The 27,178-nt window shown below is 48.0% G+C and overlaps 1 protein-coding gene and 1 pseudogene across 1 annotated transcript in view; one reads left to right on the top strand and one right to left on the bottom strand.

Moving 5' to 3' along the window:
• CCR8 (C-C motif chemokine receptor 8) overlaps positions 1-26,229 on the bottom strand; it is a 43,500-nt gene extending 17,271 nt beyond the window's left edge. The window contains exons 1-9 of the mRNA XM_061127828.1: positions 26,177-26,229; positions 25,711-25,760; positions 25,490-25,617; positions 23,938-24,088; positions 8,284-8,422; positions 7,969-8,155; positions 7,338-7,677; positions 4,561-4,678; positions 3,911-4,151 (exon numbers count right to left, since the gene is read on the bottom strand). The gene's annotated coding sequence lies outside the window, so the exon portion shown is untranslated. The remainder of the gene's footprint in view (positions 1-3,910; positions 4,152-4,560; positions 4,679-7,337; positions 7,678-7,968; positions 8,156-8,283; positions 8,423-23,937; positions 24,089-25,489; positions 25,618-25,710; positions 25,761-26,176) is intronic.
• On the top strand, positions 12,983-14,086 carry LOC133046229 (alpha-N-acetylgalactosaminide alpha-2,6-sialyltransferase 6-like; annotated as a pseudogene).
• Positions 26,230-27,178: the final 949 nt, after the last annotated feature.

The following is a 27,178-nucleotide window of genomic DNA, read 5'->3' as shown; positions in this document are numbered from 1 at the left end:
AGACAAGATATCATAATTTATAGGAGATGGGAAGGGAAAACCCAAATGCATTCTTTTGGAAATCCAAAAGAGTCTACAGGTAAAATATTAAAGTTAGCAGTAAAATTACATAAGAGAGTGCAGAATGAAAAGTTGATAACACAATTCCATTGCATTTCTGTCTCTGCAACAAACATATATAAAATGTAGTTTTAAAAATGATTTTTTATTGTAACATCAATAAATATGAAGTGTTGATATATAAACCTCACAAAAATGAGGAAGAATCTTTATAGAAATATTATAAAACTTTGTTGAAAGACATAAAAGAATTCCTAAAGAGTTGTAGAGAAATATCCTACTTATGCTTTAGAAGACTATATATTAAAAGATATCAGTTCTCCCCCAAACTGACTTAAGGGTTCCATATAACTATAAAAAAATTCTCACAATACATTTTTGTGATCAACAAACTAGTTCTAAAATTTATTTAGAAATACAAATGCCTATAAACAGCCAAGACACTGCTAAAGAAGAAGAATATGGGGTCTCATTATGTCAGATATGAGTAACTATTATAAAGCTTTGGTAATTAGATCACATAGCTTTACACTCAAAATAATAGGTAGATCAAAGAACCAAACACAGAACCCAGAAGCAAACCTATTCATAGACAGAATTTTTTTAAGAACAAGTTGGCACTGCAGCTTAGTAAGAAAAGGAACACTTTTTCAACAAATCTTGAGTCAAAATTGATTATCTATATGAAAAAATTACTTAGCCTCCTACCTCAAACCTTACAAAAGAAAACATTTCCAGATTGTTTAAAGATGCACAGACTTTCCTGGTGGTTCAGTGGTTTAGACTCCACGTTTCCACTGCAAGGGGCCTGGGTTCTATCCCTGGTCAGGGAACTAAGATTGTGCATGCTGGAGGCACAGCCAAAAAAAAGTAAAAAAAAAGTATAAAACCTTTGATGTTCTGTTTCTCGATTTGGATGGTGACTATATTGGTATTCATTTTATTATTTTTTAAATTGCATATCTGTATTTTCATGTTATAATATTTAATGTATCTTATGATAAATTTTTTTAAAGCCAATCTACAACAAACCGGGAAAAAATGAGGGAGTTGGATAGGATAATACTTATGGATTTCTTCATGCTCTCATTCATTCATACAAGAAACATTTTGGCTATATTATGCGAGGTCCTAGGGATTCCAAGAACAGGAAATAAGCTGGTCCAGACAGTCACTATGTAGTTCCAGGGCCCGCTAAGACCTCACGACGCTCTGGCACCAGCCAGTTCCCAACTTCACTGTGTCATTACAAGACTGCACTTTGTGTAAAACACAGCCCATTCACACTGTCTACCAAAAACAAAACAATCCCCCCAAAGCAATCCATTCCCACCAAGAATTTACAAACATTACTGTGCCTCTTCCTCCAAGGCTCTGCCACTCTCCTCCTCTTTTCTCCTCCTAATTTCTGTCCCCATCTTTGTCTTTGTTCTCAGGAGCAACACAAATTCCTCCTTTGGCACAGCGGTTTGTTTCCTTTGCTCCCCCATCACTCAAGGGATGGGAGCTGACCAAGAGGATGTATGTGCCTACTTTAGCTCAGCTAAAGTGCAGAGACTGTAGCAACGCTGTCAGAAAAGCACTTCTCTGGGAGGCTTGGAGCCTGGGTTTGCATCCCAGGTGAGCCATCATGCTGTCCTGGAACTCTGGGAGACTCACTATCCTTTAGTCCAGCGCTTCCACACTTTAACGTGCACACAGATCACCTGTGAAAGTGAAAATTCGCTCAGTCATGTCCAACTCTTTGCGATCTAATGGACTATACCGTGGGTAGCCTCTCCCATCTCCAGGGGTTCTTCCCAACCCAGGGATCAAACCCAGGTCTCCCACATTTCAGGCAGATTCTTTCCCAGCTGAGCCACAAGGTAAGCCCTCACAGATCACCTGGGAATCATCTTAAATGGCAGGTCATGACTCAGCAGGTCTGAGCCCAAGATTCTGCATGTCAAACTGGCTCCCAAGCAATGCCAATGGGGTCAGTTTGCAGATCACATTTTGACAAGGGGTTAGGATCTTCATCTATAAAATGGGCACAAAGTCTCCATGCAGATGTTGTGATTTAATGAGATAATAAGCATGAATGTGCTTGGGAAATTTTGTAGCCCTTATGAATATGATAAGCTGGGATGTTCTAAGGCTTGTCCAATAAACTTATGGTAGGAACCCCCCCCCCCCATACTTCCATTGCTTGACAATCTGAAAAACTACCCATACTCTGCCAATTTGGCAGCTGAGCCCTTCAGAAGTGTCAAATGACCAAGAAGACACACCAGCCCTCAATAAAGAGGTCCCTGGAGAAGAAGGGACCAACATCCACTGAATCATTGAAAAAGCAAGAGAGCTCCAGAAAAACATCTATTTCTGCTTTATGGACTATGCCAAGGTCTTTGATTGTGTGGATCACAATAAACTGTGGAAAATTCTTAAAGAGATGGGAATACCAGACCACCTGACCTGCCTCTTGAGAAATCTGTATGCAGGTCAGGAAGCAACAGTTAGAACTGGACATGGAACAACAGACTGGTTCCAAACAGGGAAAGGAGTATGTCAAGGCTGTATATTGTCACCCTGCTTATTTAACTTATATGCAGAGTACATCATGAGAAACGCTGGGCTGGATGAAGCACAAGCTGGAATCAAGATTGCTGGGAGAAACATCACTAACCTCAGATATGCAGATGACACCACCCTTATGGCAGAAAGTGAAGAAGAACTAAAGAGCCTCTAGATGAAAGTGAAAGATGAGAGTGAAAAAGTTGGCTTAAAGCTCAACATTCAGAAAACTAAGATCATGGTATCCGGTCCCATCACTTCATGGCAAATAGATGGGGAAACAGTGGAAACAGGGAGAGACTTTATTTTTTTGATCTCCAAAATCACTGCAGATGGTGACTGCAGCCATGAAATTAAAAGATGCTTACTCTTTGGAAGGAAAGTTATGACCAAACTAGATAGCATATTAAAAAGCAGAGACATTACTTTGTGGACAAAGGTCCATCTAGTTGAGGCTATGGTTTTTCCAGCAGTCGTGTATGGATGTGAGAGTTGGACTATAAAGAAAGCTGAGTGCCGAAGAATTGATGCTTTTGAACTGTGGTGTTGGAGAAGACTCTAGAGAGTCCCTTGGACCACAAGGAGATCCAACCAGTCCATCCTTAAGGAGATCAGTCCTGGGTGTTCATTGGAAGGTCTGATGTTGAGGCTGAAACTCCAATACTTTGGCCACCTGATGCGAAGAGCTGACTCATTTGAAAAGACCCTGATGTAGGGAAAGAATGAGGGCAGGAGAAGAGGACAACAGAGGATGAGATGGTTGGATGGCATCACCGACTCAATAGACATGAGTTTGGGTAGGCTCTGGGAGTTGGTGTTGGACAGGGAGGGCTGGCATGCTGCGGTTCATGGGGTTGCAGAGTCACACACGACTGAGCAACTGAACTGAACTGAACTGAACTGAACTGGAGAAGAAGAGGAGAGCAAATAAAGGATGTGATGTGGCAGCTGACAGATTTGCACAAGTGCCCAGCCACTTCCAGAGTTAATGGGGTGGGCAAAGAGTCTGCAGAAACAGGAAGTCCTGCAAGAGAGCAAGGAAACACACACACACATGCACACACACACACATTATCCAAACCCAGAGAGGGACTCTTGGGTTAGTATCACATTTTCTCTAAAGGTCAGAAGCTCGTTAACCCTTGGCAGATCCACAGAGAGCTGAGAACACAGCCCAGTAAAGATTAGGGCAGGTGCATGGAGGGGCAGATGGTGAGATGGGGCAGGTGAGCTCAGGACCACTTTGGTGCTAGAACTCAGGACCAGAGATGCTCCACAGCCCCATGAACCTTCTCACCTGCCGGGCCCTGGTTTCCACTTCGCACACTGGCCTGCTTCTCTCAGATGCTGCTCATTCTTGAGCGGGCAGCAGAGTGAGTCACCGGATGGAAGGTGTTTAACTAACTGGCTTGCCAAAGTCACAGTGGAGTTACTGGCAGAGCTGACTCCCAAGTCTCCAGCTCCAGGCTGTCCATCAGAAACGCAAGGGCAGGTTATCTGGGTGGCTCCGCTTAGGGATTATCAGAAATTGTTAGCACCTGAAGTGAGGAAGAATGTAAAAAGGACTAGTATTTGTTCAGCACCTACAGTGGATCAGGTGCAGGCTATATGCTAACTAATTTATCCTCACAGCTCATGAAGATGATATTTCTGTTAATCAAATAACATCTATAAAGGTTCTAATATGGTGTATCATGAAGAAGAAAGTTTCCGCAAAATGTCTGGTTATTTGTCCTGCTGCCCCAAGTTACAAAGAATGCAACCCAAGAAGGTATAAGCAACTTAAGCAAAAGTCACCTCTCTAAGTGGAGATTTGAGCTCAGGACCACCAGGCTCTATGTTCTGCATACTTTCCACTATGCTGTGCTGGAAAGGAAACAGGCTGGGCTCTGGTGTAAAACAAATAACTCCTGTTTGCAAGGGGATTTGGGCAAGGTTATTTCTCACCTGGATCTGTGATGGCCTTAGGAATCTTCCCATCTTTAGGTAAGAAGAGTGTACTGCGTTGTAGAGCATCCTGCCCCCAAATTCACGCTCTTCCCAGAGTCCTAGAATGTGATCTTATCTAGAAATCAGATCATTGCAGATGATATTCATTACAATGAGGTCATACTTGAGTAGGGTGGGCCTTTAATCCAATATGACTGATGTCCTTAGAAGAAGTGAACAGACACAGGGAGGATTCCAAAGGGTGACAGAGGCAAAGATTAGAGCAATGTGTCTACAAGTCAAGGAACACCAAGACTTGCCACCAACCCCTGGAAAGTAAGACATGGAATGGATTCTCCCCGAAAGGTTTCAGAGAGAACGTGGCCCTGCCTACATCTCAATTTTGGACTTTGGCCCCTAGAACTGTGAGAAAACACATTTCTGTCATTTGAGTCACTGAATTTTTGGTAACCTGTCATGCAATCCTGGGAAATTAATACAAAAAGCACTTAAGAAATTTACAGAGTGACTAGTCTCAAAGCACTGCCATCATCACCTTGAGTCAAATGAAAAAAAAAAAAGAACAAAACTACCTTTAAACTGTGAGACTTGAGGTAGGAAGGGACATTTTGGTCGACGCTGAATTTCCATCACATGCATAAATGTCTCTCGAGCATACGCACTCACACGTACCCTCCCTCCCCTTTTTTCCGCACAGGCTATTTAGAGTGCCCACAATCCACTCAGTGGGGCTGCCCTAGCCTTTCTGGATGAGGTTAGGGGGGCCATTTTATCAGCAGCCATTTCCTGCACTACTGTGACAGACTAGGGTTCAGGTGGGGTGACTCTTGCTAGGTGTTTTCAATCTCAACTGGATTTAGAAGAATCACCCTTTGTCTATGTTGGCATTAACTCCTTAACCACATTCATCTTCCATAAATAAATACCAGTTACGGAATAAATAAGTGTCATGATTCTCATTATAAATCTATTTCTCAGTCTTAGCTGTTTATAAAATTGTGTTGTTCAGTTGCTAAGATGGGTCCAATTCTTTTTGACTCTATGGACTGTAGCCCGCCAGGCTCCTCTGTCCATGGGATTTCCCAGGCAAGAATATTGGAGTGAAAAAAAGAAAAGAATATTGGAGTGGGTTGCTATTTCCTCCTCCAGGGGATCTTTCTGACCCAGGGGTTGAATCCGCATCTCCTGTGGTTCCTGCATTGGCAAGTGGATTCTTTACCACTAAGCCATCAGGGAAGCCCTTACAGAATTATAGGGGAATTTTAAAAACATCAGCGTCAGGATCCCACTCCAGACCAATAAAATCTGAATCTGAGTCTTCTGCAAATTCCACTATGTGATTCTCCTGTGCAGCTAAAGTGGAGAACCACTGTTCTGGATCTTTGCGGTTGTAAATGTAGTCCATGCGCCAAAGCACTGACACCACCTGGGAGCTGGTTAGAAATGCATACTCCTGCCCCACTCCAGATCCGACTCTGCATTCTGACAAGGAAGGGCCCAGGGGATCTGTGTGCACACTATATTCGAAAGCCCTGAGCAAGACTGACCCTTCCTTCACCTTGGATGAGAGAAGGAGAATTCCTTTGGCATCCAACACCAAGCCATCAACAAGCACAGGAGGTCCAGCTTTCCTCAGAGATGCTGTTCAAGCTATTTACTAATAATGCTGGCCATTGAGGGCTGGGATAGCAGCAGTGTTGAACTCTGGCTGAATGTCAATTGCAGTCTTACTATTAATATTCTGGTTCTTAGAGTTTCCTGTCTTGGCTACTGTGATTGCATCTCAACCTCCAGGGCCTCTCTGGCAGGGGAGAGGTGGGGAAGGCTGCAGCAGGCACGACTGGGGTGGCTTCTTAGCTCCCAACTGTTCTGTTGCTTTTGGAAATAGTGTCAGTATGCAAGGGCAGAGTTCTCACTGGCTGGTGGCAGGGGTGAATTAACTACATTTCTCTTCCAGATTCTAAACAAATTCTAGAAATACAGACAGAATTTTTAGATAATGCCATTTTAGCACATTTGGGCAAAGCTAGAATGGAGGACACGGGTTTATTGAATGGATGAACCAAGGAGGACGGTAGCTGAAAATGACATTTTCTCTCCAACCGCTGTCCCTGCCAACTGACTCATCCCTCCTTACATAGATGACTGCTCAGACCCCACATCTTTCTGAGTCACACTTGGGTGTTAATACCTTTTTTTAAAGGTATTTTTTAAAAGTCCAGCCCAATAAAATATCAAAGCATTGATCTCTTACCCACCCAACAGTCCCTGGTCCTCCAGCTGGGCCTCCTTCCAAGGAAACTGGCCTCGGGGAGGTGGGAGAGGGTGGCTTCTCCTCCTTGTCCTTCCCTTCTTCTCCCTCCCTCCTTGCTCTGGTCCCCCCGCTCCGCCAGGGCTGGGCTGGGCTGGGCAGGCAGGCAGGGTGGGGAGCAGAAAACACATATCATGGCTGCTCTGGGAACAGCCTGGCACTGAGGTCCTCTGTGTGGCAGTGCCCGAGGCTGGCTCTTTCCTGTGGAGCATCTCTGTGGGTTTTTCAAGGAACTCCCGTCACTGATCTAGGTGATACACTCTAAGCCTGGATGCTACCCCCGCATTTCCTGTGGACTTCCCTGCTGGTTGTCTTCTCGTGTAGGATGCTCCCAGGACAGTGAAACTCTGGATTCCCGTGGTCGGGGTTCATCTCTGGCCCTGAGAAGCTCAGGCCCCCCTTCTGGGAAGGGCCGGTCTTTCCCAGGTGGCCCACCTCTGGCTCTACTGCAGATGCACCTCACCTCAAGGACTTCACAAGGCGGCTACCACCAGGTCCGAGAAGACTACCAGTCCTGGCATCTCCAGATTCCGAAGACACAGCCTGGTTCTCCAAGTGATTCTCTTGCGCGTTTCCTTCACGGGTTCAAAGGCCACAGGAGCAGAAGGGGGTGGGCCCCGGAGAGAGGAGGGATATACTTCAGGCTCCCTGACCTCTCTTTGTAAACACATCCTCTCCATCCACTGCAGGGACCATGGACAGCCAGGCCTGCGTGTCTTCAGCAGACCTCTGAGGTTCCTGCAGGACCAGCTCTTCCTCCCTCTGACTCTGCCTCAGGGCCGCAAGTCCTGGGATTTAACAACCTAGGAGAAATGCTCAATCGGTGAAGGATGGGGTCAGCGACAAGATCCCTGGCTCCCCGTTGTGGATGGAACAATAGTGAGGTTAGTTCTGCACAGTCTCTCAGACCAGGGCAGGGGCTCGGACAAGGTAAGAGAGGCTCCAGGGTGCAAGATTTAAGGCGGCACCTATCAGGGTTGTGCGAGAGTGGGTCCCTCCTTCATCTGGCACCCCAAGTGCCTCATCCTTCTCCTGGCCCCATCTCGGAGGGTCCCTAGCGGGATGGGGCCCTGGGTGCTCATAGCAGATCCTACTCAGTAACATCTGGGTCAAGTTCCTCCCTTCAGACCTGAGGTAGGAGATACACAGGCCCCCGGCTGAGCAACTACAGCTGGTCTCCTGCTGATGCTTCAAGACGGGAGGCCAGCAGGAGCACTGGGCCCAGATGGGGTGCATTCTTGCGGGATTTCCTGGTCCAACACACACCCAGAGGCCCTCAGTCTAGGAGGAAGGACAAAAGGAGGGAGAAGAGGTCAGCTGGAATCCATCTTGGCTGAGAGATGCAAGCCCATACCAGGACCAGATATGAAGATGACTGGTCAGAAAAAAAAAAAAAAGCAGAAAATTACCTTCATTTAGGCAACCTAAGCCGGCCCCGTTGCACATAACTCACTCTGAGTTCAGCTGCGTGTTCTTTTACATGTATTCTGCTTCTTTTCATAAACACCTTTATCTTTTCACCATCTTGGTCTCTTTGCTGAATTCTTCCTTCAAAGAAGACAAGAACGAAGGTCGTTCCTTTTAGTTTTTCACCACCGGTATCAGAACCACCTCCCAATAAACTACTTGTACCCTCGTCTCAGGTTTGCTTCTTGGGAATCCAAGACCCTTTCCTGTTTCTACGTATCAACTGTCAGCCTCATCTCCGTCTGCCACTGAGGTGGTGTGAGGGAAGCTCACAGGACTGGGTGTTTTAGCCAATCCTGCCTTTAGGCTTCAGTCTCCCTGACCATAAACCTTCTCCTCCCTGGCAGGAGCCCCCTCTTTCCCTCTGGTTCTGAGCCTGTCAGGCTGCCAGCAGCACCAACAAACCCAACAGATGGGACAGTCCTGGCAACACTGGAACCCTGCTTCCAGCTGGGAACAGAATGACATCATAGGTGGTCTTCCTTCAGGCATTTTAGGGCTTTCCTTGTAGTTCAGCTGGTAAAGACTCTGCCTGCAATGCAGGAGACCTGGGTTCAATCCCTGGGTTGGGAAGATCCCCTGGAGAAGGGAAAGGCTACCCACTCCAGTATTCTGGCCTGGAGAATTTCATGGACTGTATAGTCCATGGGGTTGCAAAGTGTCGAACATGACTGAGCAACTTTCACTTCAGGGTTTTTTTTTTCAGGTTTTTAGATTAATGAATTTCGGTTGTGCTGGGTCTTTGTTGTTGCATGGGCTTTTCTCTACTTGGGGCAATCGGGGGCTACTATCTAGTTGCAGTATGCGGGTTTCTCATTGCAGTGGCCTTTCTTGTTTCAGAGCACAAGCGCTAGGGTGTGCGAATTTCAGTATTTGTGGCATACTGGCTCAGAAATTGTGGCTCCCAGACTCTGGAGCACAGGATCAGTAACTGTAACACAAGGGCTTAGCGGCTCTGTGGCAAGTGGGATCTTCCTGGACAGGGATCGATCCTGTGCCTCCTGGCAAGTGGATTCTTTACCACTGAGCCACCAGGGAAGCCCTTCCTTCAGCTTTAAGAAAGAAAAGTCCACAAACCCCCCTCCCCGAAATTAACCTTAACAATTGGAAACACTCCAAATGCCTAATAGTAAAAGGTTAAAATACAGTATATCTGTACAGTGGAATATACATGGGCATTCAAAATGATGTGAAAGGCATTCAGTCATGTACAACTCTTTGTGACTCCAAGGACTGTAGCCCTCCAGGCTCCTCTGTCCATGGGATTCTCCAGGCAAGAATACTGGAGTGGGTTGCCATTTCCTTCTCCAGGGGATCTTGACCCGTGGATCCAACCCGGCTCTCCTGCATTATAGGCAGATTCTTTATGTCCGAGCCACCAGGGAAGCCCTTCAAAATGATATTGTACCTCTATTCTTACTGATGCTGATGAATTTTCATAACATATTAAGTGATACAAAGATTTAAAAAAAAGAAAGAAGCCTACAATGGACAGGTGGGTTGAGACCGGAAGGAGAGTTTTCACTCAGATTTCAGGGCTCTGCCTTCAGTTCCCTCCTTCCTGGCGTTTCTGCTCCCACTTTGCAGTTGCTCTGGCAGCCTCAAGTTCTGACCTGCCCAGAATACGACATGCAGCGTGACAGAAGTAGGCACATGCCCCCATGTCCTCACATTGACTCACGAAACAGGGCCATGGTCTGGAGGCTGGGGGAGCAGAGGAGAAAGTGTGGGAAGAACTTACACCTGAGGAAGGATGTGGGCTTGGGGTCTAGAAGGTGACACCCTGTTAGGGAAACGAAATGGTCTCGTTTAGGCTTCACAGACGAAGCAGAGCAGGCCTCTGACCTTGCTTCTAACCTGCCTGGACACTGCCCTGACTGTGAGTGACTGACTGCTGTGAGTGGAAGCCTTGCAAGCACCATAGATAGAGGCTGAATCTTGAGACTGTTGAGCCCCGGGAGGTATCCTGGCCAACCAAGTCCCAGGCTTAACAACATTCCAAGTTTTATAAGACAAAGCAAACAGCATTAACAGGAAACCAGAGCTGCTATTTGCTCACAGATTGATCATATCAGTTTGCATCCTGGGATTAAAAGTGGGAACCCCGAGGTGGAGTCTTTGAAGTCTCACCCACGGAGCGGACGTGATGCTTGGGTCCTTTTCCCAACTGGGACTCCAGACGTGCTGTGTCACGGGGACTTCCCAGTGCTGTTTGAGTCTGGATGCTGGTCAAAACCCAATTTGGTGATGCATCCTCTCAGTTCAGTTCAGTCACTCAGTCGTGACTCTGCGACTGAATGGACTGCAGCATGCCAGGCTTCCCTGTTCATTACCAACTCCCAGAGCTTGTTCAAACTCATGTCCATCAAGTCAGTGATGCCATCCACCCATCCCATCCTCTGTCGTCCCCTTATCCTCCTGCCTTCAATCTTGCCCAGCTTCAGGGTCTTTTCCAATGAATCAGCTCTTCACACCTGGTGGCCAAAGTATTCGAGTTTCAGCTTCAGCATCAGTCTTTTCAGTGAATATTCAGGACTGGTTTCCTTTAGGATTGACTGGTTTGATCTCCTTGCATATGTATCCTCTGTTGTTTCTATTTATCTTTTCTTTTAATGTTAGTATATTGAAAGTAAGCTAGATAATCCTCTAACAAACATTTGTATTATTTATTTGTATAGAACGAATGGCTTATTTTGTTAACAAATCCTTTGAACCTGAGACGAAAGGGAAAACTTTCAGCAAAACACACGTGCAATTATGACTTTGTAGAACAGGAGGAATCCAGGGAAGGGATCATTTTAGAGTTTGGGTGTGATGTTAGTGCTACGCCAAGAAAACCAGTCTCATCTTAGTGTCTGCTTTCTTGGGTCACTACCGGCCTCAACTGTTGCAAGTTGGGTTCCCCAGAAGGAGCTCTGAGAGGAAGATGAGGGTGATTACGTTGATTAAGGGGTGCCCTTGAGGTCAACATCTGTGGGAGGGAGAGAAGGAAGGCAAGAATTGAGGAGATGGAGAGGTGAAGCTGTGAAAGCCTCAGCTCACCCCCCACCCCACCTCCCCCAGGAGCTCTGCCACTGGAATGACCCTTCTGAGACGCCTCAGCTTGGGTTGAGAAAGTCAGGCCTCTATAACCTGGTATAGACCAGTTATTGGATGCAGGCTGGACCTTTAGCTGAACAATTTCTGAGACTGCTGACAGCAGGGGGCCACCTGCCCACAGCACTCCCAGAAGCTGGGGGAATAAGTCCTTCAGTCTGAAGGGAGACCAGGGCACATCCCAACGGAGTCCTTTGGACCTCGGTCCATCTCCTCCACCAGACAAGCCCCTTATGGAGCACAGCAGAGGGGACAGCTCAGGGCCCACGTCCTCCTCTCACCGCAGACCTAACAATAGTTACGCCTTGGGCCACACTTACTGATGGGTGGACAAGCTGCTGCCTCCAACTTCAAGGAGCCTGCGTTCTAAGAAAATCAGCTCTGGTGCTGGCATGCAGGTAGGGGTCTTTGTCAAACAGAGAAAGTCACTATTACTGTGCCCTTTTGAAGTGCTGGCTCCACTTCTGGCTGAGCTGGCTTGTGGGCCTGGTTTTCTCAGGATGAGAAATTGAAGGAGGGATCAGGGGAGAAAGAGGAGGAGGATGGCTGAGGCCCAGAGGGGTGAAGGGCAGGAAGGTAGATGGGGGCAAAGAGACCAGGAAGGCACCAGTAAAAACAAGACCAGCACCGGAAAGAGGACCAAGGTCTGGGGAGTAGGAAGGAGGCTGATTCAGGGATCCTCCTGCCATCTCTCTCTCACACTTGCCTAACTGAACCTCAGCACTCCTAAGCCCACCTGTCTGTTCCACACAGTAGCTCCTGGTTGAAGTACACATTGTCTCCTGCCTGGGGCTTCTCATGTGGCTCAGTGGTAAGAATCTGCTTGCCAGTGCAGGAGACATAGGTTTGAACCCTGGGTTGGGAAGATCCCCTTGAGGAGGAAATGGCACCTCAGTCCAGTATGTCTTATCGGGAGGATGTCATGGACAGTGGAGCCTGGTGGGCTGCAGTCCATGGGGTTGCAAAGAGTCGGACACGGCTGAGCACCCATATGAGCACCTGCTTAGTTGCACTTAGCTCCTGATGATAAGACTCAAGCAGACTTTCCTCATTCCCAGCCTATTCTATTCAATGTCCCCCATACACTCAGCCTCCCAGCCTCCAAAACAACCATTTCACCCCATACTCTGTCCTCACTCTCAGCCAGTTGCCTTGCTTCTTGGCTTCCCCTGTGGCTCAGCGGTAAAGAATTTGCCTACAATGCAGGAGACACAGGAGATGCCAGTTGGGATCTGATCCCTGGGTTGGGAAGATCCCCTGGAGGAGGACACGGCAACCCACTCCAGTATTCTTGCCTAGAGAATCCCATGGACAGAGGAACCTGGCAGGCTACAGTCCATGAAGTCTCAAAGAGTCAGACATGACTACGCAACTGAACATGCCCTGTACACCCTAATTTCACTGAAAAACTAGAATCAATCAAAACAGCTATTTTGGCGGCAGGGCCTGGGCAGCCAGAGCAGCACAGACCTCAACTCTGGGCCCCAGGCACCATGGGAGGGGGCTTGGGGGCTGAGGGGAGCTGGCGCCCCCCAGAGGAGGTGTGACCCCACACCCCTACCCTCTGGGCCATCTGCAGGATGCCGGCCTCTGCCCTACAGCAGTCACCAGAGAGATGAGTAACAACAAACAGCAGTAGTCAGCAGTGTTCGTGATCCTCTTTGCCCTCATCACCACCCTTGTCCTCTGTAGCTCCAACAGTGCCAGTGAGGTCTCTCATTACAGCTCCCTGTGGGGCCGGATCCGCCAGCTGGTCAACCTCAAGAAGTGGAGCATCACTGATGGCTACATCCCCATTCTCGCCCACAAGACACTGCCCTCCCGGTGCCACCAACGTGATTGTCACCAGCTCCAACCACCTGATTTGCTAGGTACCAAACTGGGCCCTGAGGTCAAGCAGGCTGAGTGCACAATCCGCATGAACGACACACCCACCACAGGCTACTCAGACCACCTTGTGGGTAACAAGACCACCTTCCGCGTAGTGGCCCATTCCAGTGTATTCCGTGTGCGGCTGAGACTCTAGGAGTTCATCAACCAGACCTCCGAAACCCTGTTCATCTTCTGGGGTCTCCCAAACAAGATGCAGATGCCCCAGGACAGCCTGGTGTGCGTCATCCAGAGGGCAGGCCTGGTGTTCCCCAACATGGAAGCTTACACCATCTCTCTTGGCTGCATGACCCAGTCTGATGACCTCTTCCAGAGTGAGATAGGCAAGGACAGGGAAGAGTCCTAATCGTGGTTGAGCACAGACTGGTTCACCGTGGTGACTGCGGTGGAGTAGCGTGACCCTGTGCACATCTGTGGCATGGTGCCCCCCAACGACCGCAGCGGCCCCTCCTACAGCGCATGCCCTACCACTACTATGAGCCTAAGGCGCTGGACGAGTGTGCCACCTACACTCAGAATGAGAAGGGCAACCACCCCCCCTTCATCAGGAAGAAGAGGGTCTTCTCTTGCTGGGCCCAGCTGTACGGAATCACCTTCTCCTTACCCCTCCTGGACCTGGGCCACCCTGTCTGTGGGGCTCTCACGAGGGACAAAGGAGAAGTGGGAGTCCACGCAGGCCATCTCCTGACCCATCATGGCTTCCAAGAGTGTCTTCCGGCCCATCAGACCTTGAAGAGGGTGTATCCTCCAGCCATTTAGGGCCTGGGGGAATCTCTTGGCCAAACAGGGATTTGGGTTTCTATATGGTTATTGGGTGTCAAGGGTATTTCCTGTCCAGTCAGGGTCTGAGCACAGTCAATCAGAGTAATCTGAGGCTAAGGTCATGTCCTTTCCCGTGAGGCCTGGGTTCAGAGCCCCAGGGTGGACCCCAAATCACTTCCTATTGGCTGGGACAGTGGGGTCCTGTCCCAGGAAGCTGAGAACTTTGTGTTGCCCCCTCACTTTCCAGAGCCAGAGAGAGGTTGTGTGGGGGTAAGAGGCCAGGCTGGGGCATTTGTGGGGTTGGGGGATCTCCAGGGGTGAGAGACTGATGAGACTGGTGACTGGTGTCTTGGTCCTCTCCCTGGGATTTGCCTTTGGAAAAATGACATCTGCATCTCTCATGCTCAAGTGAAAAACAGAATCTATTTTCTCTGCAAATGACCCTATTTCGTTCCTTTTAGGGGTAGACTAATATTCTATGGGGGGGGTGATGGGAGGGAGGCCCCAGAGGGAGGGGATATATGTATACATATGGCTGATTCATTTCACTGTGCAGTAGAAACTAACATACATTGTAAAGCAATTACAGCCCATAAAAACAAAACAAAAAGAATCATAATCCATTAACTCCTCTCTTTGCCTCACCCTGTACATCCAATCCTCTAGCACGTCTTCTTGTTTCAACCTTCAAAATATATCTGAACCCACAGCATCTCGCACTAGAACTACAGTACTAGCTTCGCCACTGTCTCCAGTCACTCATTCCTTGACAATCCCCACTCTGGCGACACTGTCCATTTTCTGGTCCGTCCTGCACAAGCTGTTTTCCTGGGAGGAGAGTAAGGCAGAGGTGAAGGGACACACACTGGAGCAACCGCCTGATTCAAAACCCTACGTGTGGGCTTCCGTGGTGGCTCAGTGGTAAACAATCTGTCAATGTCGGAGACAAGGGTTCGAGCCCCGATCTGGGAAGATCCTACATGCCGTGGAGCAGCTAAGCCCGAGCACTACAACTACCGAGTGTATGCTCTGGAGCCTGGGAACCACAACTACTGAGGCCCTGCTGCAGCTGCTGAAGGCCGCCGGGTCTAGAGTCCACGCTCCGCAACAAGAGAAGCGACCACAGTGAGAAGCCCACACACCGAAGCTACAGAGTAGCGGCCACTCACCACGACTGGAGAAAAGCCTGTGTAGCAACGAAGGCCCAGCCCAGCCGAAAATAAATACATACATAAATAAATATTTTTTAAAAACCGATCTATGATAAGCCATGTGCCCTGGGGCAAAATTATTCCACCTCCTCTTTCCTCACATTTCTTACTTGTAAAGGAGGGATAACAAATATGGATTTGCCTTATAGAACTCTTCTGAGGGTTAAAGGGAGCCCTCTCCCCTAACAGCTCAAAACTGCAATCATTTACTAAGCACCTGTGAGAGGCCAGGCTTCCTGCTCAGTCCAGTACACATTCCTGTTTTTTAAATTGGATACACAACATACCTGGAGACAGTGGGCCAGGGGCACTCTAAGCCACAAGATAAATGTTTAAAAAAAAAATCTTGAATACAGTTGACAATGGGGAAAGACCATTCCATGAAAAGAGACCATTTATGTAATGGTGTGGGAGGAATAACATTAAGCAAGGACTTAATGAATACTTATTGTATCAGGCATTGTTCTAGGAGCTTTACAAATACCAACTTACTCAATTTTTTAGCAGCTCTATGAAGCAAGTCCGGTATTGTGCCTATTTTATAAGTGAAGAATCAAAAGAAGACATTGAGTAACATGCTGAGGTCACCTGGCTATTCCAGACAGGATTTGGAATCTGGCAGCGTGGCCCCAGCGTGGGTCCCTCTAACTTCCACCTTCCACCGTCTCGCTGTGAAACAGTTGCCAAGGGACAGGCCCTGAAAGGACACAGGTTTCACCAGAGATGAGTGACTGGAAAGAGACAAGTGGAAAAGAAGAGATAGGAATGAAGAATGGTAGCTTTGGGTGCTCTCAACCTGGGCTTGAATCCCAGCTCAGCCACAGCCCACCTGTGGAACTTGGACCCAGTACACAGGTTTCTTACCTGTAAAATGAGTTCACAGCTATATCTTAGGCAGTTGGGTACATAAATAGCACCCACTGCTTAGTAACCGTCCTTCTCCTTTAGGATCTTCTTCCTGTTATTATGGGCTTCCCTTGTGGCTCAGGTGGTAAAGAATTCGCCTGGAACACGGGAGACCTGGGTTCGATCCCTGGGTTGGGAATATCTCCTGGAGAAGGAAAAGGCTACCCACTCCAGTATTCTGGCCTGGAGAATTCCTTGGGGTCACAAAGAGTTGGACACGACTGAGCGACTTTCACTTCACACTTCCTGTTACTATAAAAGAGTTGAGCTCTTCTAGATCCTAATTTGGAGAAGGCAATAGCAACCCACTTCAGTACTCTTGCCTGGAAAATCCCAGGGATGGAGGAGCCTGGTAGGCTGCAGTCCATGGGGTTGCGAAGAGTTGGACACGACTGAGTGACTTCGCTTTCACTTTCATGCATTGGAGAAGGAAATGGCAACCCACTCCAGTGTTCTTGCCTGGAGAATCCCAGGGATGGCGGAGCCTGGTGGGCTGCAGTCTATGGGGTCACACAGAGTCGGACATGACTGAAGTGACTTAGCAGCAGCAGCAGCAGCAGATCCTAATTGACTATGATGCTATGATAAAAGGGTCAATCCACCAAGAAGACATAGCATCTGTAAATGTGTATGTGAAAACAGAGCTGAAAAACATATAAAGCAAAACCTGATAGAACAAAAGGAGAAAAGGACACATCAACAACGATGATTGTGGGGCCTCCCCGTGGTTCAGCGGTAAAGAATCCACCTGCCAATGCAGGAGACACAGGTTCGATCTCTGGCTCAGAAGATCCCATACACTTTGGAGCTACTAAGCCCACGTGCCATAATCATTGAGCCTGTGCTCTGGAGCCTGGGAACCACAATTACTGAGCCCACGAGCCACAGCTAAAGAAGCCCATGTGCCCCAGAGCCTGTGCTAAGCAGCACGAGAAGCCACTGCAACGAGAAGCCAGCGCACCGCAACTGCAGATGAGGCCCCGCTGTCAGCAACTGGATTGAAAAGCCTGTGCAGCAACGAAGACCCAGCCCAGCCAAAAATCAATAAATAAATCTTTTAAAAAAACAACAACGATAATGGTGGACTTTAAAAACCCTCCCTCAACAATAGATAAAGCAACTAGACAGAAAATCAGGATCTATGAGAGCTCAACTCCATCATCAACTAACAGAATCTCATTGACATTTATAGAACACCCAACAATAGCAGGATACACATTCTTTTTAAAAGCTCAGAGATCAAATACTAACAAAGACTATATCCTGGTGAATAAAATAAACCTCAACAAATTTAAGAGAATTTAAATCATATACAGTGTACTCTCTGACCATAATGGAACTTAACTAGAAATCGGTAAAAGAAAAATTTCCAAATACTTGGAAAGGAAACAACACACTTAGGATTAACCAGGGATCAGAGAAAGTCTCAAGAAAAATCAAATATACACAAATACACACATAGTGAATTGAGTTATTCTTAGTACCATTTATGCTAACTTATGGCTTGCAGAGAACATCGCTGTTAAATCTAATGTACTGACCACTCCACGTCAGTACACTACATACATGGTCACATACAGTATCCCATTTAATTCTCATAAAAACTCTAAGAAAGAGAGTTTCTATTATTATTCCCATTTTGTTAATGCGGCAACAGAAGCTTACATCAGCTAAGTAGCTTGTCTGAGATCTCAGAGCTATTAATAAATGACAAAATCAGCTAAATTGAAGCACCAGAACTCTGTGAAAATGTCAGGTTTCACGGAATATCCGGAAACCTGCCACAGATGACAACCTTACCTAATCAACCCCTTTATAACTAAGTCATACCTCCACACCCTTACCAAAACACTGCCCACCATCTGGAGTGAAATAGGCTTTCTCCCCAGCCCCTGATAACTGCCAGGAGGGGGGAAATTCATAGGGAGAGAAGGACCACAAAGCCCTTCGCATGAGCAGGAGAGATGCAGACATCTCTGAGGTCATAAATGCTAATACCTCTCTTGGTATGAGTCAGAGGGTTCATTGAGAACATCAAGATAGTTTTATTTCCAGATAAACATCAGAACAGAAATAAAAATAGTTATTTGACCTATGAAATACAGAAAAGTTCATATGCTTTTTTCTAGGGTGGGGTGGGAAGAGTGGATGCAAGAGATTTTAAAACTGTACTTAATTTTTATTTTTAGCCCTCTGTGTGTATGTATGCATGTGTGTGCACGCACGCGCCAAGTCATGTCTGACTCTTTGAGACCCCACGGACTGTAACCTGCCAGGCTCTTCTGTCCATGGAATTTTCCAAGCCAGGATACTGGAGTGGGTTGCCATTTTCTACTCCAGGCGATCTTCCTGACTCAGGGACTGAACCCGCATTTCTTGTGTCTCCTGCATTGCAGGAAGATTCTTTCCCACTGAACCACCTGGGAAGCCCCTTTAGCTCTGTAATAATGCCAAAACTGTAAATGATATTCAAAATTTATAACAAAATATAGCTGTCCATATATAGCTGTCCCTTGTCCCCAAACCCCATACTAGTCCCACACTCCAGAAAAAGATCACAAAAAATACTTTCAGTTCTTTTCCCCCTCTGGTATTTACCTTCAAAATTTCTAAATAGTAGGCTTATCCTGGGGCTTCCTGCGTGGCTCAGATAGTAAAGAATCTGCCTGCAATGTGGGAGACCCAGGTTTGATCCCAGGGTCAGGATGATCCCGTGGAGAAGGGACCAGCAACCCACTCCAGTATTCTTGCCTGGAAAATCCCATGGACAGGGGAACCTGGTGGGCTACAGTCCATGGGGTCACAAAGGCTTATCCTACCATTTCTCAATTTATAACTTTTATCTTCTGTTGATCTGCTGTTGAGAAGGTTGAGGATTTGGTCCTCCTCCCCTCCTGACTCCTTTAACCTCACATAACATTTCAGAAAGACGGCTCCTAGGTCCTCAGAGTTGACAATACACTGTATGTAGACTTTTAAGTCTGAGGGTTTTTTTTTTTTTATCCCATTGAAAATCTCCTCTTAACTGCCACTTAATGCAATGTATGATGATAATACCTCATCATACAGAAGTCTCTAATTTTTTTTCAACTGCTTCCTTGTTTTGGAATTTGAGTTGATTTCAATTTTTTTCTACTGTAAATAATATAAAAAAAACACTTGAACATGCATTTTAAAAACAACATTTAAACATCTCCAAAGGATTCTTAGACGAGGAATTAATGAATCAAAATGTACGTTGTCAACTATGAGGGGGAAATGGCCACAGAAAATACACTGGGTGGTGTAAGAGCAAGTACAGAATATAAATAGAGAGTTAATTCTCCTTGTCGCAAATAAGGAAAGAGACTTTTCTCCCCTCTCCCTTTTGTTTCAGAATTTCTCTGTCCTACTCAAATGTGCATACATGTTTATAATGACTTCATAACTGAGGATCATTTCCTGAGGACCTGGGAGCCATCTTTCTAAAGAGCAAACTCTATCCCAGTTTCCATGGAAGGATGAGAGCCTAACTGGTGGCCCCTTGTTCCAATCTACAGTGAGAGCTTGTTTCTCCTCTGATTAAGGCCAACACGGGGTCTCCCCAAGTACTCTGGTAAATGTGGAGCCAACTACGTGTGACAAAAGGTGCTGCTGAGTCCTCTTGCTGCTGCTGCTAAGTCGCTTCAGTCGTGTCCGACTCTGTGACCCCATATATGGCAGCCCCCTAGGCTCCTCTGTCCCTGGGATTCTCCAGGCAAGAACACTGGAGTGGGTTGCCATTCCCTCTTACTCGGGGCCTAGTTATTGCTCACCTCGAGAATGTGTATGTAAGGGGCTGTATCCGCTTGGCTAAATAAGGGGGTGCGATTATGTTCCATCTTTGCCATCTCTTAGCAGATTGCTTGTGATGCGATCACATTCTGAACTTGCGGCTCAGACGGTAAAGCGTCTGCCTATAATACGGGAGACCCGGGTTCGATCCCTGAGTCGGGAAGATCTCCTGGAGAAGGAAATGGCCACCCACTCCAGTACTCTTGCCTGGAAAATTCCATGGATGGAGAAGCCTGGTAGGCTACAGTCCATGGAGTCGCAAAGAGTTGGACACGACTGAGCGACGTCAATGTCAATATGTCAATATATATAGTATAAATGCACATTCTGGTTTAAAATAGTATATATATTCAATAATAAAAGTGTTTTCTTCCTCTGCTGCTTTTGTGGAGAGGTTTTTCTGGGCTGGGAGAAGATTTCGTTTTTTTAAACTATATTCTTTCTGTAACCAAGCAGGACTTTGTGGGGCCTTTCCAGACAGACCCCTCCCCCCAAGTCCTCTGCTATAGTTACCCTCTGAAAGTACCTAGATAACAGTATCTGCTGCAAATTTCCTGAGTTGCCTTACAGATGCTTAAACCTCCACCAAATGGAAAAAGTTAACTACTCGATGACCATGAGTATGTAGGCCCCAGACTTTCTGGAGCCTGAGGACTGATAATGTTAGCCCCTGTGACACTGCCCTGTTACCTCACCATCAGCCAATTAGAAAACTGTGCAAGAGCTGAGCACATGCACTTCAATTCCCTTCCCTCATCTGGCCTGTAAAAATGCCCTCCCTAAAACCCATCATGCAGTTCAGTTTTTTTTTTTTTGAGCATTAGGTTACCCAGACTCCTTGTCTGGCACCTTAAAATAAACTCTGCACTTTCCTTCACCACAACTCAGAGTCAGGAGCTTGGCTTTTTACTGCACATGGGCAAGTTTGGTTCCATAAGATCTCACAATGGCACTCTGCCATAATGATATTAACGTTTGCCATCCCTGGATGGAGTGGAATCCCACTGCTAACAAGGTATAAGCTCATCACTACATTAGTTTTTCACACCAGAGAGTGAAAGTCTGTGTGTGTGCCTAGCCTTGGAAACCTCAGGCCTAGTACCACGTCCTATAGCTCTTCAGACTCTATTTCAGAGGATGACCTTTTTTGCCTTTTCAATCACTTGCACATGGCTCCTAAGCATTCTACAGATGCCACTGGGCATCTTAGCCACGTCTTGTGCTGTCCTCTCCCCACTGAGAATAGCTCCCATCACATCTTTAAATTGAGGCTCTTTTCACTGGATCCTGTCCTTGAACTTCTTTCAACCACAGACTATGACAATTTTCCAAGATGCACCATCCTCTGTTCCTGACAAGACCCTGTGAGTACAGAGTCTATGGAGAATCTGCTAGCAAGAAGATAGTCTAACGTGACGTAATTCACAGAAATGATACGCCATCACCGTTACCATGTCCGCATTCCATAGTGAGAATCGAGTTGCAGGTCCTGCCTGGTTCAAGAGGAGGGGATCATACAAGGGTGTAAATGGCAATTGAGGGGATCACTGGACCATCCTCGAGTCTACCCATCACAGTCTTCTGAGAGTTTGATTAGACACAGGCTCATACCTCCTCATCTTGTGATCCATGCCTCCTAACCTTCCTTAATTTTTTCTACCCTTTTGTCTTGCAGTGCAATTCTGGTAGCATCTTCAGAGCTTTCTTAAAGTTCACAAATTCTTCTTCTCCTGTGTTTAACCTTAACTCATGTGTTGCATTTTGCATTTTTAGTCATTTTGCATTTCTTATTTCCAGAATATCTACTGTTTTCTATATCACACAAAGTAATTTCCACAGCCTTGTTATTTCATCATATTCCACTATTTTTATTTCTTGAAATATATTAATATATTAGTTTTAGTCTTTATTTACAATTTCTGTATCCAAAGTCCTCATGGGTTTGGTCTCGAGGTTTGATGTTTTTGGTTAATTCTGATCATTGCTGGCTCAGTTCCCCGTATGTTTTGATTTTCCATTTGATTGGATTTTTGATTGTGACCTCATATTACTTGGAATTTTACCTAAAATTCTGCCTCTTCCACCCTGCTCTGCCTATTTGGATCTATTTTCACCACATCAGGTATGTAGCCCTCTGTATCCCTTCCTGTGACGCTGCCTCAGCTTGACTAGGGTTCTCCCAGCAAGATCCCTAATCTGCTGTACCCAACTCTCTGCTTCCAGCTCTGGAAGCCTCTCCTTCCCTTGGTCCTTTTAAGCCTAAAAGTGGCAGCAGTTCATTTTGCCGTTATGATGTGGGGACGAGGCTGCTGCCTCAGTCCCTGTGGGGCTGCTGTTTGCCCCTATCTTTGTAAATAGCCCCACCCTTTTTAAAAAAATTAGCTGCAGCAGATCTTCATTGGGGCACACGGGACCTTTAGTTGTCGCACATGGGATCTAGTGCCCTGACCAGGGATCCAAGCCAGGCCCCTTGTGTTGGGAGCGTGACGTCTTAGCCACTGGACCACTGGGGAAGTCCCTAAATAGCCCTTTATAAATCAACTACCTGATTCAATAGAGAGTCCGTACTTGACCCACTTACGCACCTTCCTAGCCTGCTCAGCCCTGCTGGCCTTCCGAACACTGACTGCTTCCCAGTTGGAGTGTCCCATGGTGTCAGCATCCCCAGGGGCTAGGTGATGGCTGTGGGCAGCCTCTGTCACGTCCACTGCACCCGCAAACGTGCCCGCTCTGCCTCTAGGTCTGACCTGCCTGTACCCACGGAGCCTCTGGCTGTCCCAGTGGCTGCCCAGAGAGCCCAGGTTACAGAACCCAGAAATGCAGGGACGTGAACGCCCCAGGGGCGAAACGTGGACCAGAGAGATTTAAGAGAAAGAGAGGATTAAACCGCTTGCCCTTTGCCCCTGCAGGTGACTGTTCTAAGAGGCGGTGGCTCCCCGTGTCTCTGGGAGAGGTCCCACACGCCCTGGTGACCAGTGCTCTTGCTCGTGAAGCTGTGGCCAGCTCAGGAATAAACCACTGTGTACTGTTCTTCCTCTCCCAGCCTCACTTCCCTTTTCCCTTCACTTTGTTTCCTTGACTCACACATCCCAATATGGCAAGTACTACACAGGCTTTTTGCGTCAGCCTCTGCTTTCTAGGGACGGAGCTAAGACAGGCACTGAGGGGGCTGTCCTTTGAGGACTCTGGCTCTGTGTGGGCCTCAGACAGACTCCCTCCTTCCCAGCCCAGCCTTTGTCTCCTTGTCTCCTCACTGCAGAGGTACAGCTCATGAAGACCAGGCTCCCGACCTCAGGGACCCCAGGGTGCCCAGGGTGATGCAGGCTCCGGTTTTCCTCACTTTTCTGAATTTGCATCCCAGGCTCTGAGATCCTTCTGGGCTTTTCTGCCACATCACTCATTTATTTTAAAAGGTGTTTTGAAATAGTCACCCAGTTTCTTAGGTAGTCTGAACCAGAAGGGTGGCCCTAGACTTTCTCATTGACTATATTACCTGGAAACCCTCTTTCTATTTTGCATTTTTTTCTCTACCTTTTTCTTTCTTTTCCTCAGCCCACTGTCTTTCATCCCTTCCAGGATTTGACGTAGGCATAGTCTCTGGAAGGCAGAGACTCCAGACTGAACCTTTGGGATTCAAAGTTCTGCACCCCTATCCTACCCCCAGCCTCAGCTCAGGGCTCCATGAATCTGCTAGAACAGGCCAAAAGCAGGCAAGCACACTCCATGGATCTCCTGGAGAGGCCCTAGGGAGGATGTGGACTCGCCGTCTCATCATCCATCTGAGTGGAAAGCGGACACACACACGCGTGGGCTCAGCCCTCCAGCCACCCCTGCTTCTCACACACAGAGGCAGGGCTGAAAGAATGACTCAAAAGCATTTCGAAAATAGCTGCCCATGGCCCCTGATGGTCAACTTACGTATGGCTCTGACTCTCCGAGTCATGAGCGCCCTTGGGTCACAGCGAGGTCCCAGATGACATCATCTGTGAGATGTCGCATCGGCCCGTGCACCCCAGACGTGTTGTTCAGAATTGGTCACCCGGCAAATGAAGGGTCAGTGGAAAAGCAGCTGCCAATAGCGACAGAGAAGAATGGGCAGTTTCACGAACCCTGTGTGTGCCAGCTGCCTGCCTTTCTGAAGGTCTGCCTGACTGTTCCCTCCGCCCAGGTGTTACCTGAACAGGAACCCTTCTGAGCCCTGGTCACCCACAGTGTGGTGTCTCCAAAGACCACCCTGGCGATGGGGGGCCCAGGTGCACAGCTGAATTCGAGGAACTCTTGAAGGGAACCAGGCAGCTTTCCCATGGCGGCCTCCAGGGAAAAATCCATTCAGTTACGGACTGAGACCTGACCCCCTTGTCCAGCTGCCTTACCCCTTGCCCTGAATGTCAGTGACCTCTGGATGTTCCCTAGGGCCCCGGAGAGTGGCCTGGTGGGCCTCACGACCTCATCCTTCTCCTCCCCACCGGGCTGTTTAATTTCTCTGTCCCTCCTCCCTCATCCAATCTCCGCTTCCCCCTCAACCCCGCCCCACCCCGCCCACGTCTTCAGCAGATTCCTTGTTCACTCTTGTGCTTTACCATTTTCCTTGTGTTTGGTAAACTTTGTGAGTCAGTCACTGTCATTTCTGTGTGTTTTGGGGTGAGGCAGAAGCCTAGCTAAGCAGGCCTTGAGGTGTGCACCCATCAGGGTAAAAGAGGCGCATGGCTTCACCTCTGCCTGCAAAAGGCTTCTGAGTGTGTGTGTGGGGGGGGGGGGGGGCAGGAGGGGTGCTCAGTGAATACATGACTTGTTCTCCTGAATGCTCCCTCAGAGCATCCTTTACAGTCTTTCTCACAGAAGTCCTTTCAAGCCGAGCGTTCTGTCCTGACGCCGGGCTTTCTCTCCTTCTCGCTCCCGCCTGGCACACTTGCTTTCTGCCAGCCTGTCTGTGTGTCTGTCTCTGCACCTGTCTCCACTCTCCTCCCCGGCCCCTTCTCCCTGAGAAGAGTGGGGACTCGGAACAGGGTGCAGCCCCCGGGGCTCGGCCTGGAGAGGAGGGATGGGGACATCTGCTGGGTGACTGCTGAGTCTGCCTGGCCCTGCCCGGTTTCTCGACCTTTCCAGGCAGAACTGCTTCCGCTCATACTGTTCCATCTGGGGGGAAGGAGCCCCGAGGTTGAGTTCCAGTGCCCCACCCTGGCCCTGCACCCAGCGCCTGCGCCCACCAGCCATCTGCCCCCTTTCACCACTGCCCCTTCACCCTGTGGGGGTCCCCAAGACAAGCACACTTACTCGGGGATTTTTAGGGCTTGGATACCGTTTCCCGAGAAGCCTGGGATCTCCCAAAGAACAGGGCTGAGCTGGGCTTGACTGGGTGACCACAGCTCTTCTGAGAGAGGCCCTGGAGCGGGGGGCCAGCCCTCGGAAAAGAGGAAGGCCCAGCCGTGGGAGCTCTCCAGGTCCAGCTTCCGCCCCCTCAGGCACTCACCCGCTGGCGGCGTGGGCGGCAGCCGCCCTCCCCAGCTGCCCTTGTGACTGGCTCCCTCTGGCGGCTGCCGCAGGAAGTGCTGACGAGGTCAAAGGGCAGCTGTCCACGTAGGTCAGGACACAAGGTTCCTGAAAACCCCCAACAAGACAAATGTTATTCTCTGTTCTGCAACCTTTTACCTCTACAGGAATGGCAAAGTGTTATGTCTTTAAGGTCAGAACCTTGAGAATGGGCTCTCCGGCGTATTTCAGGCTATAGGCAGCATTCTTAACTGGAAACAAAAGCAAGAGAGTACAAAGGTTAGGCGGAACAGATCTGATACGGAGTCAGATTGTTCTTCCCTGTTACAGGGGACCGTTCTGGCGCCAGGACACAGCAGTAGATAAGCACATCCCTGCCCTCACGGTGCCTCTGTCTAACGAGGAGACAGACATCAGACACGCTCCACATTCAGGAGGGTGCTGGGAAGGTGGGGCCGGTCCTCTGAAGACGAAATCAAGGACTGAACTGATGGGGTGGGGGATCTAGTACAGCTGAGAGGGCTGGGGAGACCTCTTTGTGGAACCCACTTGCCCTCTAAAGAGATAGGCAAGGAAGGAGAGGAGGGGAGCAAGGAGCGGGGAGAGAGGAGGGACAGAGGAATGGGAGGAAAGGGCGAAGACCAGAAAAAGCTTAGAGTCTGAGGACCTGAAGAGAGTTCATAGCTGCTGAAGCGTGGTGTAGCAGGAGTTTAAACCAAGGGATCCTGGCCAAAGGAAGAAGTGTGGTTCACATAGAAAATGGGCTGCTCTTCTGTTCCCCTGTCACCAGGCTGCAGAAACTTCTCCGTGTGCCCATTTGGCAGAGAGACAAAGCCTTGAGGTCACCTCTTCCTCACTCCCACTCCACCACTGGCCGACTCCAAAACCTCGCAGAGAGTGGGACGAGTGGGCTGCTCTGTGGGACAGTTCCGAGGGGTGTCTGGCTTCCAGTATATGTCGTAAATGACCAAAAGCTTTAGATCAGTGCCTTCCAATACTGTCCAACAGCAATAGCCACCTACATAATTTCCTAATAGTGATTTTAACAGTAAGGAGAAACACATAAAATTACTGCTATTAAAATATTTTATTAAACCCCATACCTCTAAAATATTATCATTTGAACATGCAATTAACACAAAAATTATGAATGAGATAGGGAACATTCTTTTTTTTTTCATGCTAAGTGTTCAAAAGCCTGGTAAATATTTTATAGTTACATGCCAGTGCAATTAGGACTAGCCACATCTCCAGTGGTCCATAGCCACGCGGCCCATGACCACTGTGCTAGACAGTGCAGCTCCAGACACTGCAATTTTGAAACCATGACTCCCAGGAGAGACTGACCCACCAGCACAGGTTTCTGCCACCTTTCAGAGAAGCTTTAGAAGAATCTTCAGGACATGCTAAGGTCAGGCTAAGTTGTGAGCTTGGCCTGGAATGCAGCCTTGACCTCCACCTCTGGCAATGCACCCATCAAACATGCATCCCCAAGACCACAAGTCTGCCCTCATTCATCATGCCAACATTTTTTTCTCCCCAAAGAACTGAATGTAACTGGTCTTTTTTTAAGTCTCCAAGTGTATTACTACCTGAAGATGCTGAAAGAGGACATCAGAGCCAGTGTGATGTGGTAGAAAGAACACTGCAGGGCATCAGAGAAGAGAGA

Source organism: Dama dama, chromosome 24, assembly GCF_033118175.1.
Source record: "Dama dama isolate Ldn47 chromosome 24, ASM3311817v1, whole genome shotgun sequence".
In the NCBI taxonomy this organism is placed as follows: domain Eukaryota; kingdom Metazoa; phylum Chordata; class Mammalia; order Artiodactyla; family Cervidae; genus Dama; species Dama dama.
Note: the sequence above shows the minus strand (reverse complement) of the source record. Positions and strands in the feature narration are given on the sequence as shown.